The sequence below is a fragment of the Cavia porcellus genome, unplaced genomic scaffold, assembly GCF_034190915.1.
Source record: "Cavia porcellus strain 051 isolate PalLab524CR breed Dunkin Hartley unplaced genomic scaffold, mCavPor4.1 scaffold_5, whole genome shotgun sequence".
Classification (NCBI taxonomy): Eukaryota; Metazoa; Chordata; class Mammalia; order Rodentia; family Caviidae; genus Cavia; species Cavia porcellus.
The window spans coordinates 111,975,510-111,989,970 of NW_026947488.1; the positions used below are offsets into that span (position 1 = coordinate 111,975,510).

The window sequence follows — 14,461 nt, forward strand, 5'->3', positions numbered from 1 at the left end:
CCATAAAGCCTCTTCACATTTGCGATGAACTTTCATGGTCTTTTGATGTCCTTGTTCATAAATTTGTGGCTACCACAATGTTAATTTTAGGCCTGCCATAACTTATTCGAATCTCACTTATCCTGTCATGTGTGCCTCATTAAGCCTTCCCTTCACATGGAGTTGTTCAGAATATGATCCCTTTGCTCCTCAGCCCACTGCCCCCCCCGCCTACACACCTATAACTGCCATGATCTGACTTACTAATTACCACTGGAGTTATGTAACTTTCCCACTTCACAAGCTCTCTTTGACTGATCCTCTTTCCCGCAGCACTGTCCTAAGCACAGCAGCATGTAGCTTGGCCAAGTCCCCCGAGGAAAATTCCACATTGCCTTTTCTCTTGCTCCCCATCTGCTACAAGTCAGCAGATGCTGCTTCCAAACTCTTTGTAGGCTTCCCATCATCACTCCTGAACTCTCTGGGTACTGTGAGTAACATAAGTCTTGTTTCATGAATTTTGGCTTCACTTTCTTGTTGTGTCTCATCGACTATGTACCTTCATCTTCCCTTGGTCAGCACTCTCCTTGGCTTATCACCATTCACAACAGAGACACCTCAATATCAAAATCGGAATACAGTCTCGACAATTTACTTATTAATTGGAAGGGGAGATCCATTGATCTCTGAAATGACTACAATACTGTTATTTTCTGATAAATTTTTAAAGGAATTAGAGGTAGGGACAAAAAGGCATCAGCTGCAGTTGACCACCTTGCTATTTTAGTCATAACTTCAATTTATAGACTGCTGATCTACCTGCTACTAAATATCTGAGGGAAAATACACTGTACACATTACAGTTACAGTGCGCATCCATACGTCCTTGCAAAACTTACTCATGCTCCACTGCAATAACTTTCTTTAGTCTTCGTTCCACCACTTTTCTCTAATCAATCCCTGATTATTTTGTTATTGTAGTTCTGTTTGCATTTAATATTTTTTATACTTGGAAGCACACATCATGTCTTATTTCGTTTACTGTTATTTTGATGTTAATGTTTGTTGCAGTAATTATCAAGAACATTTAATCTGTACCTCAATTATTTGACTGTGGCATGGTGTTCTACTGAATGAACATATTCGCCTTATTCTCATGATACACATTTGTGTTATTTCTAGTTTTGGATTGTTACAAATATCGCTGTCATGAATATTTTTGTGCAAGACTGTTAAAAACCACCTTGTGGATTTCTTGGGTAAAGGTTTTGCAATAGAAAACTCAATAGTTAAATGTGCTCCAATATAAATTTCAAAAGCAAAAGGGAGAGTTTCTCTTATAATAGATTTCACTTGGCAGTATATACTATTTAAATTTTTTAAAATTCTAATAAAGATGGAACTACTACAGCACAAAAATAATGTGCATTCTGATGATGTTGGATGGAATACTCTGTATATGTCTATCAAGTCCATTTGTTCACAGGTGTGATTCAGTTCTGTTATTTCTTTTCTGATTTTCTGTCTGGTTGATCTGTCCCTTGGTGTCAGTGGTGTGTTCAGGTCTCCTGTCATAATTGTGTTACTGCTAATTTGGTTTTTCATTTCTGTTAATCTGTGCTTTATATAACTGGGTACTCTGGAATTTGGTGCATATATATTTTAGATAGTTATCTCTTCCTCTTGAAGTTTTCCCCTAACCAGTATGTGATGACCTTCTTTATCTCTTCTGATCATTAATATTTTGAAGTTCACATTGTCTGCAAACAGAATAGCTACCCCCACGTTTTTTGGTTCCTATTGCATTAAATATTGTTTTCCATCCTTTCACTTTCAGTTTGTGACTATCCTTTTGGGTTAGATGGGTTTCTTGTAGACAGCATATGGTTGGATTTTATTTCTTGATCCATTCTGCCTGTTGGAGATTTTTTTCTATGCCCTCAGCTCCTGCTTCTCTGGCCACCAAGTTTCCTGGATTAAGAGAGGGTCACTGCGGATGGGGCAGGCAGGCCGAAGTCCTGCGTGGTAGGGTGAATGTGGCAGGAAGCTGTGAAGTTCCTTGGCTGGTGGGAGCAATGATCCCAAATTCCCTGGTTTGGGATGGTGCAGGGACACTCACCTCAGGCCGCCCAGTTTCAAAAGTTAGGGCACAGGGAGGCCAATTCTCCAGAGTCCACCAAACTCACAGGAAGTGGGCAAGTTGGTGCAGGCAGGCTTAAGACCCACTGAGTTGGTCCAATACAGCAGGAAGCTGTGAAGTTCCATGGCCTGGGCCAGAGCAAGGATCTTAAGTACCAAAAAACAGAATTTTTTACTTAAAGGTCATCAATTCTTTAAAAGCAGGTATATTGGTACAACATTCTTTTAATTTTTTTTACTCTTAAGAGTCTATTTGCCCTTTGTTCTAAATGGATAGTTTACCTGGATATAGAATTTGTAGTTAATAAATATTGTGCTGTTGCTTTTAGTTTGTAAGGTTTGAGATAGGAAATTCATTGGTTTTGAATTGGTGTTTTCCTATAATTTGTTATTTCCCATTGGCTGCTGTCTTAGTTGCTTTTCTTGTTGCTGAGATAAAATATGCAATACCCTAACATAAAGGAGGAAAGACTACTTTAGCTCATAGTTCATAGAGGTTTCAGCCCATTAGCAGCTGGCTCCAAGGCAGGGCACCATTGCGGAGGAGAACTGTTCCAGGCTGATAGAAAGCAGCAAAGCAACAAGGGACAACAACAGCTCTTTCTGCCCCTCTTATCTAACCCAGGCTATTGGGAGCCAGTAGCACTCGTATCCCTACCACTAGTGTCCTTGACCCTAGCACAGCACCATGAATCAGTCCCAGCATCACAAACTCTAGATCCAGCCACCTCTGAAAATTGGGGAACATCTAGACATAAGCTACACCAGCTGTTTTTCTTTGTTTTTAATGTGCTCAAATTTTGTTAAGATATTATACTTTACCACTGATCCCAAATTTGGCATAGATTTCTTTGTGTTTTCTGATTCAGAAGTTTGCTTCTTAAATCTGAATATGTATATCACTAGATTTGTAAAGTTTTCAACTATTATTTCCTTGAATAGTATTTTTGTTCTCCTTTTCTTCTCTGGCTGGCACTCTGATAATAAAAATGTCATATCTTTTGCTCTGCTTATTTTAACAGTTTTTTTCTACTGCTCAGGTTGAGGGAATCCTACTCTTTCTTCATAGATAGTCTTTTGTCACCTCTGCCCTTCAATGAAGGCCAGCAAATGAACTTTTATTTCTGTCATGGTTTTCAGTAATTTGTTTTGTCCTTTAAAAAAAATACTTTTATTTCTTCACTGAGATTTTTTTCATTTTTCCCCTATTTGTTTTGACAGAATTTATAATTGTCAAAGCACTTTCATGGCAGCTGCTTTAATGCTCTTATCAGTTAACTCCAACCTTAGAGTCATATTCATTTGCTTAGCTTTTTTCATTTGAATAGTGTTTTGCCTGTTTCTTGGTGTGGCCAGCGATTCTCCATTGTGTCCTGCATTTGTTGCCTATTTTGTTGGGCAGTTGTCTTCCACTGAAACCTCCTATTCAGCAAGACTGTTTGAGTGTACTTTCAGCACTTAGGGCCTGGCATACATTTGTGAGCTGTGGCTGTAGTGACTGTTGAGTTCCTCGAGCTTTCCTGGTAATACCAGTGAGTTTTTGAGAGCTATGGCTTCTACCATGCTGCTGGACCATAGATTCACTTTTTCACACAGTGAACATGTGGGGGATGCAAGGATGTTTTCTATGTTCTGTGTGCTCAAGGTAACATGGAAGGAGACAGGCTAACAATCATGATATGTGATGTCAAGAAGTATGATAATGGTGGTCTGTGCAAAATACCACCAGATGTGAAATTTAGAGAGGAGAATGGTTATTACTTTGCTGGTGTGTGTGGAACAGGGACTTTCAGTGCAGATCTGGCTGCCCAGCCATGGGAGAGAAGCGGAGCTGGAGACAGAGAGGGGACAGGGCTAGGAGGATTGGGCAAGCACACTAGGGTGCTGAGTCTTGGCCAAGACACTACTGGGCCCTCTGAAGGATCACTGTTCCATTGTTCAGCCATTGTACAAGTCCCTCATAGTCAAACTCCAGCTTGTCTACTTTATATTTCCACCAGCTCCAGGTACCTCATACATGCTGGCCCTTATTCCCTCCAGAGCCTTCCTTGAGCTGTTCTTAGCCTGGGATCAAGGGTTGCTGAGCTCCAGTTTAAAAACAGCCTGCCCCATGAAACCTGTCTTAATTACCCCTGCCCATGAAACCTAATGGTTATGCACTCTCAGCCCTCTTGGGTGGAGTCACTGGGGCCATATGCCTTTTCACTTGGGATTTGTGGATGAAGGTCCAAGAGTGTGTCCGGTCTCACATACTGTCTCGATTAAATAGGGCTCCAGGACACAGAAAGGATTGGGAGGAACTGGAGCTCACTCTCAGGGCTCAGAATCTTGAGAAGATGCCATGTGGAAAGAGACCCTTGCATAGGCATTTTGATCTTCTAACTTTGCACACAGCAGTGCACGAAAGGAGCTGCTTCAGGTGAGTTTAACTTCCAAATTCATCATTAGCAAATCAGGAGGACAATGTAACGGCCAAGGGTCATTCTACAGGGATGAAGTCTAGACAGTGACCTCTTCCCAACAGCTCCTTGCTGCACAGGATGAAGGCTGAATATTTCAGACATTGCTGGATGTAACTTACAGTAAGAAATACAGTTTCTTCTCTTCCTGGTACACATATACCCACTGATATATAAGACAAGGTATTGCCTGGATCTCACTATGTAGCCCAGGGTGGCCTTAAACTACAGAAATTCTCTTGCCTTGGCCTCCTAAGTGCTGGCCAACACGCCACCATGTCCAGCTTGTTCTATTTCATTATAACTTTATTTTTTTAAATTGTTAGACTAGCAAATTTATCTCACTACTGTTTGTGGGTCAGGACCCATGGTCTGAAAATCATTTGGATAATCATGAAGATGTTAGAGTCAGAGGGGTCCAGGTTTGAATCCTGGTTCTGGCACCTAAAAACTGTGACTTTCTGCCATTCACTTTCCTTCTATAACAGATATCTTAGACTCTCCACAAGTAAAATGCAGACCATAGAACCTGCTTCATGGGTAACCAGGAGGATGAAGTGAGAGTGGTTGGGCACAGTTCCTAACACAGAAGAAAAGCCTGATAATTGGAAGCTTAATGCGCTTGTGAAGATTATGGCGGTTAGTTTCTGAGTACCCCTTGGCAGGACCACAGGAAGAATGGGACTCGTGCTTCCTGGGGGGTGGCAGCCAGGAAAGACTTTGTGGAGGAGGCGGCATTAAGGAGGTTGACAGGTACTGGCACCTTCTCATGTTCTTACAGTGATGGGAACCCTGTACAAATACCAACCCACAAACCCCCACATTTTTCAATCTACAGACAGACTTGTGCCCAAGGACTTTTTAGCTAGACATAGAGCTAAAAAATGTTAGACACCCTTGATTTTTGCATTTAGGTCTCTAATTCATCTGGGATTTGATTTTTGTGTCTGAAAATGTTAGACACCCTTTTAAAAATTTTTTTATTTAAAAGGAAAAAGAGAAAAACACAAAAATAAACAAAGCAGTGTAAGGGTACACGTAACACAGAACTACAAAAAAAAAAAAAGTAAAAAATCACCAGTTAATAGATTACATATTATCATCTTAGAAATAGTTGCTCAAATCACATTATCAAAGAATACAAAGTGGACATTCAAATAGTGAGACTGCAAACAATTGTGTTCAATGATCCAACCAAAAACATTAATATGGTCAGCTATTTAACACCCCTAAACACACTTGCTGTTGTATCCTTTAGAGCTCTTTTTTTCCCTCTCTTTTTTACAACAAAATTTACACATTTTGGGTTTTATTACTCCTTAGTTCTTATTACTTTTTTTGGGGGGGGAGAGAGAATAAAGTCAAATATGGCAAAACAAAGCTGTCAGACAAAACCAAGGATAGACATAGCACATGATGTAAAAGAGAGTACAAGGTTATAAACAATGTCTCTTGTTTCCTTAAACAGAATTGTCTATCTCATTAGATATTATAAAGTTGAACAAAATAGTAGAGAACAAGACCAATAAAACTTAAACATTGTAAACATTACAGGACTTCCAAAGGAGACAATAGTAAAACCAGAATGGGCATCTTAGTGAATCTTATTGCCTTCAAAGTAGTTGCCTATACCCTCAAAATTGATACTATCATAGAGAATGGAACAGAGTCTAATCAGTCAAAACAAGATTGTGGGAGTATTATAGGACTTCAAAACAAGTTAATAGGAAATCAAAAAAAAGTTACTATTATATATCCTGCCAATTTTTTTTAAATTTTCCCCTTAATTAAAACAAACATAAGAAATAACTCAATAATTTTTTAAAGAATAAGGGAGAGGTTGAGATAAAAAAGGACATAACAATATAACAATACAGGTCAAAGCATGACTGTTTCAGCAACCTAGTGCTTCACCACCAAATAACCCGACTTACTAGTTGTTACCATAGTGTCTGTCTTTTTCCTTGAAATATTTCAATAAAACTTCATATACTATAGCTTCAAATATTTCCATATCAAGAAGCCCAGAATAAAGCCTTTCCAATTGATAAGTGAAAACTTTATAAGGCTTCAAGGCCACATAATGGGGAATCATGATTACCCCATATTTTTATATATTTGAATCATTACTTACATTAGGGAAAATATTCGGTATTCACACATGCGAGATTGATTTATTTCACTTATGAGTATGGTCTCAAGCTGTGGCCGTTTATTGATAAATATCTCAATGTGATCCTTCTTTATAGCTGAATAATACTCCATTGTAGAGAAATACCACAACTTTTTTATCCATTCCTCAGTTGATGGACACTTGGGTTGTTTCCAAGATCTGGTGATTACACATTGTGCTGCTATAAACATAGGTGCACATATATCACTGTGGTATGATGCTTTCAGTTCTTCTGGGAATATGCCTAGAAGTGCAATAGTGGAATAAATGGGATTTCCAATCCCAAATTTTTGAGAAATCTCCAGACAGACCTCCACAAAGGCTGCACCAGTCTACACTCCCACCAACAGTGCAGGAGAGATCCTTTTTCCCCACAGCCTCTTCATCACTGGTTGTTGTTGGTTTTCTTGATCCTGGCCATTCTTTAAGGAGTGAGATGGTATCTCAGTGTGGTTTTAATTTGCATTTCTCTAATGACCAATGATGATGAACATTTTTTCATGTATTTACATGCCACTTGCATTTCTTCATCTGAGAAGTGCATATTCTTCTCAGATGCCCATTTTTGGATTGGATCTTTTAATTTTGGGGGTCTGAGTTTTTTTAATTCTTCATATGTTTTAGACAAGAGTCCCTTGTCTGAGAGAGAGTTCACTAAAATCTTTTCCCAGTTTGTGGGTTTTTTTTCACTCTGCTGGAGATTTCTTTTGACATGCAGAAACTTTTTAATAAGAAGTGGTCCCAGTTATTGATTCTGGGAAGTATTTCCTGTGCGGTTTGAGTCCTGTTCATGAATTCTCTACCTACTCTATGTCTTCAAGGTTTCTACCCAATTTGTCTTCCAATAGATTTAGTGTTTCTGTTTTAATATTCAGATCTTTGACCCATTTAGATTTTAATTTAGTACATGGTGATAGATATGGGTCTAGCTTTAGTTTTCGGCAAATGGAGAGCCAGTTTTTCCATCACCATTTATTAAGAGACTGTAGTTCTTCCAGTGAAACTGCTTGGCTCCTTTATCAAAGATAAGGTGGTTGAGTGTGTTTGTACTTGTGGTTGTATCTTCTAATCTATTCCACTGATCTTCAGCTCTGTTTTGATTCCAATACCATGTTGATTTAACTACTGTTGCTTTGTAGTATAACCTCAAGTCAGGTATTGTGATGCCTCCTGCTTTGTCTTTGCTGCTTAGAATTGCCTTTGCTATTCTAGGTCTCTTCTGGTTCCAGATGAAATTTAGGAGTGATTTCTCTAGATCTAAAAGGTATGTTGACAGTATTTCTATTGGGATTGCATTGAATCTGTACAACAGTTTTGGGAGAATGGCCGTCTTCACAATGTTTGTTCTTCCTATCCATGAGCAACGGATATCTTTCCATTTTCTGAGATCATCCTCAATTTCCTTTTACAGTGTATTATAATTTTCACTGTATAATTCTTTCACTTCTTTCATAAGAGTAATTCCTAAATATTTCATTTTTTTGCTTGCTAATGTGAAGAGTGCACTTTCTCTTATTTCCCTCTCTGTGATTTTGTTGTTCATGTATAGGAATGCTATTGATTTCTGAGTATTGATTTTGTATCCAGCCACATTACTGAATTTATTTATTGTATCTAAGAGTCTTTCAATGGAGTTTAGGGGGTCTTCTATGTAGAGTATCATGTCATCTGCAAACAATGATAATTTAACTTCTTCTTTTCCTATCTTTACCCCTTTTATCTCTCTTTCTTGCCTAATTCCTCTGGCTAGTACTTCAAGTACTATGTTAAATAGGAGTGGTGATAAAGGACATCCTTGTCCTGTGCCTGATTTTAAAGTAAAGGCTTTCAAATTTTGGCCATTTTTTATGATGCTGGCTGTTGGTTTGTCATAAATGGCCTATATTATATTGAGGTAAAGACCATCTATTACAGTTTTCTGTAAAGTTCTTATCATGAATAAATGTTGGAGCTTATCGAAGGCTTTTTCTGCATCTATAGAAATGATCATGTGATCATTTCTTGCATTCCTGGGATGAATCCCACTTGGTCATGGTGTATAACCTTCTTGATGATTTGCTGGATCCTATTTGCCAATATTTTATTGAGGATTTTTGCATCTGTGTTCATTAGGGAGATCAGGCTATAGTTCTCTTTTTTAGTTGGGTCTTTCTCAGGTTTTGGTACTAGAGTAATATTTGCTTCCAGGAATGACTTAGGAAGGATTGCTTCCCTTTCAATTTCATTGAAATTTTGAGGAGTGTCGGCATTAGGTCTTCTTTGTATTTCTTGTAGAATTCTGCAGTGAATCCATCTGGGCCTGGGCTCTTCTTGGTGGGTAAGGACTTAATTACATTTTCAATTTCATTAACAGAGATTGGGTTATTCAACAGTTTTACATCCTCTTGATCTAGCTTTGGTACTTCATATGCTTCTAAGAATCTGTCTATTTCTTCTGTGTTATCAAACTTTTGAGAATAGAGCTTTTCGAAATAGGTGTTGATGATCTTCTGTTTTTCTGTTGGGTCTGTAGTGATTTCACCTTTTTCATTTCTTATTGCATGAATTTGAGCTTTTTCTTCCCTTTTTTTAATAAGGTTGCCTAGGGGCTTATCGATTTTATTTATTCTGTCAAAGAACCAACTCTTTGATTTGTTGATTCTTTGGATTGTTTTTGTAGTCTCTATTGCATTGATTTCTGCTCTGATTTTTATAATTTCCTCTCTTCTTTTGGCTTTGGGCTTGACTTGCTCTTCTTTTTCTAGCTATTTGAGGTGTAGCATCAAGTTATTTATTTGTATTCGTTCTGTTTTCCTGATGTGGGAACTCAGTGCAATAAATTTTCCTCTCAGGACGGCTTTCATTGCATCCCACAGATTCCGGTAAGTTGTATTAGCATTTTCATTTTTCTTTTAGGTATTGTTTAATTTCTTCTTTAATTTATCTGTGACCCAGTGATTACTCAAGAGTGTGTTATTCAGTTTCCATGTGTTTGTAGGATTTTTGCAGTATCTTTTATCATTAATTTCTAATTTCAGAGCGCTATGATCCGATAACATGCAAGGGATGATTTCAACTCTTTTGCATTTGTTTAAATATGTTCTGTGAGCTAATACATGGTCTATTTTAGAGAATGATCCATGTACTGCTGAGAAGAATGTGTATTCTGATGTTGTTGGGTGGAACATTCTGTATATGTCTATCAAACCCATTTGTTCACAGGTGTGATTCAGTTCTGTTATTTCTTTGCTCATTTTCTGTCTGGTTGATCTGTCCCTTGGTGTCAATGGCGTATTACGATCTCCTGTTACAATTGTGTTACTGATAATTTGAGTTTTCATTTCTGTTAATAATTGTTTTATATAACTGGGTGCTCTGGAGTTTGGTGCTATATATTTAAGATAGTTATCTCTTCCTCTTGGAGTTTTCCCCTTACGAGTATGTAGTGACCTTCTTTGTCCTTTATGGTGATTGTTGGTTTAAAGTTCACGTTGTCTGCAAACAGAATGACTACTCCTGCCTTTTTTTGGATTCCTGCTGCATGAAGTATTCTTTTCCATCCTTTGACTTTCAGTCTGTGAGTATCCTTCTGGGTTAGATGGGTTTCCTGTAAACAGCATATGGTTGGATTTTGTTTCTTGATCCATTCTGCTAGTCTGTTTCTTTTGATTTGTGCATTGAGACCATTTACATTAATGGTTATTATTGTTAAATGCTGGTTTATTGTTGGAATGTTATCTCTCTGCTGTTGCATCTTTATCTTTCTGTTCTGTTTAATTATTTACTTTGCTTAGTGGTTTTTTCCTTTGTGTATCTAAACTTTCAATATTTTTTGCAGGGTTGGTTTGGTGTTCATGAAGTTCTTCAGCTCTTCTTTGTCATGGAAGTATCATATTTCACCATCTATTTTGAATGATAGTTTTGCAGGATATATCAGTCTAGGTTGGAAATCATTTTGCTTTAGGATCTGGAATACTTCACTCCATGCTCTTCTTGACTTTATGGTTTGTGCTGAGAAGTCTGCTGTGATTCTGATAGGTTTTCCTTTATAAGTGATCTGTCTTTTCTCTCTGACAGCTTTTAATAATCTATTCTTGTGTTGGATTTCTGGGATGGTGATTATTATATGTCTGGGTGTATTTTATTTTGGTTATGACTATTTGGAGTTCTATATGCTTCATTGATCCTGATGTCGGTTTCTGATTTCATGCTTGGGAAATTTTCAGCTATTACTTCTCTAAATATCCTCTTGACATCCTTTATGTTGTCTCCTTCTTTTTCATTAATCCCTATCATTCTTATGTTATTCTTCTTTGCATTGTCTTGCAGTTGTTGAATTGTTGTTTCCTGATTCCTTGTTATTTTTAAAAGATCTTTCCTTTCCTGTTCACTAGCTGCAATCCTGTCTTCAAGGTCTGAAATTCTATCTTCACTTTCATTAAGGCGGTTTTTAGAACTTTCAGTGTAGTTTTTTATTTCCTGTATATCTCTGTGCATCTGCTTTATGTATTCTTCTTTTTGTTTCTTATATTGCTCATCTAGGGATTCTATCTTTTTGTTTAGTTCCTCCAATTTTTTAACTGTGTTTTCTTTAGATATATTCAGAATCTCTTTCATTTCTTTTATCATTTCTTCTTTTAGCTGGGAGATTATTTTGATTTCAAACTCCTTTAAAGCTTCCTGGAGCTGCTTTTTTATTTCAGTAGATATTATGTCCAATGTTTGAGGTGTATGGCATATATTTTCTTCTCTATATGTTGCTCTTAGGGTTTCTTGAGATGGGCTGGAGGTTTGAGGTTGTAATTTGGTCTTTTGTTTTGTCATTTTCCTATATTTCTGTGTTTCAAGTGTTATTTGAAAGCTTCCTCAGGATCTGTTGAAAATCCCCTTCTATGTTTGCAGCTACTGAGACTCTGGCACCACGCTACCCCAAGCCACTGGGCCTGCAGAACCAATGGCTCTCCTCTGCCTCCTCAGAACTCTGCAGTTCCAGACAAGCTGGGCCTCAGGGACACTGTGCGCCCACCTGCCCCTTGGAAGCACCACAGCTCTCCAATCGCAGCCTATGTGGATGCGGATGTAGACGCCTCAAACCCACCTCTCCACTTCACTGCATCTGGAAGCCTGGAGGGACCCAAACAGTCTGGGCTCTGGGCAGAGTGTGCTGAGCACTCACCACAGGCTGCAGGGCCTCCAGAACCTGTGATGCTCCACCGCTCGCAGAGACATCCACAGTCCCCCAGACACACAGGGAGGCCAATGCAGGCGCCCCAGATCCACCCAACCCCTCCTCTGCACACCGATGGCTAGGTGCAGCAGTCCGAAACAGTCTCACACCCTTGATTTTTGCATTTAGGTCTCCAATCCCTCAGGGATTGGATTTTTGTGTCTGGTGTAAAGATCCAATTTCTTTTTTCCCTCTGTTTCTGAATGGATATCAGTTACCACCACACTGTTTATTAAAGAGTCCATCTTTTCCTGCTGATTTATACATCACATCTCTCATATATCAAGGTTTCATATGTGTACAGATCAGTTTTTGGCCTGAATTCCATTTCAGCAGTCTATTTTTCTTTCTCTGTGTCAGTATCACACTGTGTTAATTACTGTGGCTGTATACTGACTGCTGGAGGTAGGCTGATCTCACTAGGCTTGTTCTGCTCCCTTAGAAGTCTCTGGCATGCTATGGGCCTGGCTCTTCTCCACTTGTTTCAGAATCGTCTGCTGGAAAATGGGTGATGAGCCTGTGTCCCTGGATGTGTTGTCCTCCATGAGCAGCATTTCAGGCACCTGGGCCTTCAGCCACGCCTGTGCTAACTGCTGCCACCAACGCCAGTTGGTGCTGAAGCTGCTCAGGGAGAACTTTCTAACTGATTTGCAGAGCAAAGTCCTGAGAATGTGTCTGGGACCGAATTCCAACTTCCCCTTGAACAGGGGCTCCTTTGGTTTCCTCTAGTGGCTCGATTACCCTCATTTTACACAGGATGCCTGCAGTCCCTTCCAGAAAACCGCTTGTTCTCCTTTCCCTGCCTGGAAGGCCATAACACTGGGCAGATAGGGACATCCCTCTACTGACAATGCCAAGGTCTCAAAACACTGCCCACTCCAGAGGTTGGGAAGCACAACCAGACTCTTTGGCTTAAGTGTCTGCAAGAGTATTCTTAATGGAAAATAGGCTTGGGAGGAAGAGACGTGCACTCATGCTTATGGTTCAGTCTTTGGACTTTGGCTTGCCCACCTGTGACATGGGAATTTGAACTGGGTGATCTCCCAGATTTCCATTGACACTTGTTCCTGTGATTCCATCCTGTGGCATGAGAGCATAGAAACTGGGAAGTGTTCTGTCCATCTTGCTGCCAAGAAGATTCTTACTTCTGCCTTGCTTTGGTTACTGAAGTCTCCCTCCCTGCCTGGAGGAAGATGGTGGCTCTGGCTGACTAGGACTGGACCAGGTGCTCTGCAGACCAAAAGCAAGGCAAGTTGGACTTCCTGTGAAGCTGATGTAGACTTCTGCCTCTCTTTACCTGGGGAGCATTGTCAATTTTAGAAATCGTCTATGTCTGAATCTGTACTTCCAACAGGGATTCATGACCCACTGTGGGCTTCAACACAGGCTTGGATTAGACCAGTACACGGTGCTGCTTTTGATTGTGGTGTTTCAGACTATTGGTCTGAGATGTTTCTGTCTCCTCTTTCAGACCACTGAATGCTCAGCCACAGCTTCATTGGCTGGAGGGCTAGATAACATGAAGGCCAACCTGACCAGCCCCACACCTGCTGACATTGGGAGCAGTGTACCAGGCCCACAGTCCTACCCCATTTTGACAAGTGAGGGGACCTGGATTATAAGGGATTGAGTGGAAGAGGGAGAGGGAGAATGAATACATGGTGGGAGGAAGGCTTTTTGGTATTTTTGGATGAGATTGGCCATTTTTACTTTAACGGGGTGATGAGGTCTTGGAACAGACCAGGCAGGAAACTGCTTGGGTCACAGTTTTAGCTGTGCTTAAGACATGGCTGTACATGATTCCAAGAAAACCAGAGGAAAACAAATGCCAAAGGAACTGTGGCTGAGAGAAGTGACAGGGAAACCTCTGGAGAGATGGCTCCTGTAGATGAGGATTTATTCATTTCATGAGCAAAGCAGCCCTGGTTGGCAACAGCTTCAAGGAGTGGGATTCTTTGCAGCTTGTGATTGGCATTTCAAAATTTCAGCAGAGGCTAGGTCCTGACCTAGGAGGCTCAGGCTGGGTATGTACCAAACAGCTGCCTTCCTGGAGGCCAGGGCCAGCATCCATTTCACTGTGAGGGTAAAGCCCTGGCTCTCAGCAGTAGAGCACTTGGTCAGTGTACACCAAGTCCTGGCTTTCACCCCTAGCACTGTGCCAGGTAATACAACAGCGACAAACAGCATGGGCTCCCCACTCACAGTTAGGGTTGGACCTGTCATTTGCTAGCTGTGCAGCTATCTTGGAGGAGCCACCCAACCTCACACAAATGCCTGCTGTTGTTTTCTGAGCTGTATAATGGTAGCACCTACCGCACAAGGTAGTTACGAGGATGAACGGGCTCACTCTAAAGTACTTAGATGCTTGCATAGCACACAGTTAGCACCCAATGTGTGTGGCTGTTGTCACTCCTCTGAAGAGACCTGTCACATGGATTGTCAAAGTTGTGCATGTTGCTACAGCTGCTCTCCACCCACCATACTCCCTCTTCCAGCAGCACTGGT

General features: G+C 40.1%; 1 protein-coding gene and 1 long non-coding RNA gene across 52 annotated transcripts in view; one reads left to right on the forward strand and one right to left on the reverse strand.

Moving 5' to 3' along the window:
* Positions 1-12,424, forward strand: part of LOC134476167 (uncharacterized) — a 99,428-nt gene extending 87,004 nt beyond the window's left edge. For both annotated transcript variants that reach the window (XR_010047737.1, XR_010047736.1), the window contains exons 3-5: positions 4,388-4,537; positions 7,963-8,014; positions 11,632-12,424. This is a non-coding gene — a long non-coding RNA (uncharacterized LOC134476167). The remainder of the gene's footprint in view (positions 1-4,387; positions 4,538-7,962; positions 8,015-11,631) is intronic.
* Positions 1-14,461, reverse strand: part of LOC100734190 (alcohol dehydrogenase 1-like) — a 226,088-nt gene that overhangs the window by 95,270 nt on the left and 116,357 nt on the right. The gene's annotated exons all lie outside the window — the stretch shown is intronic.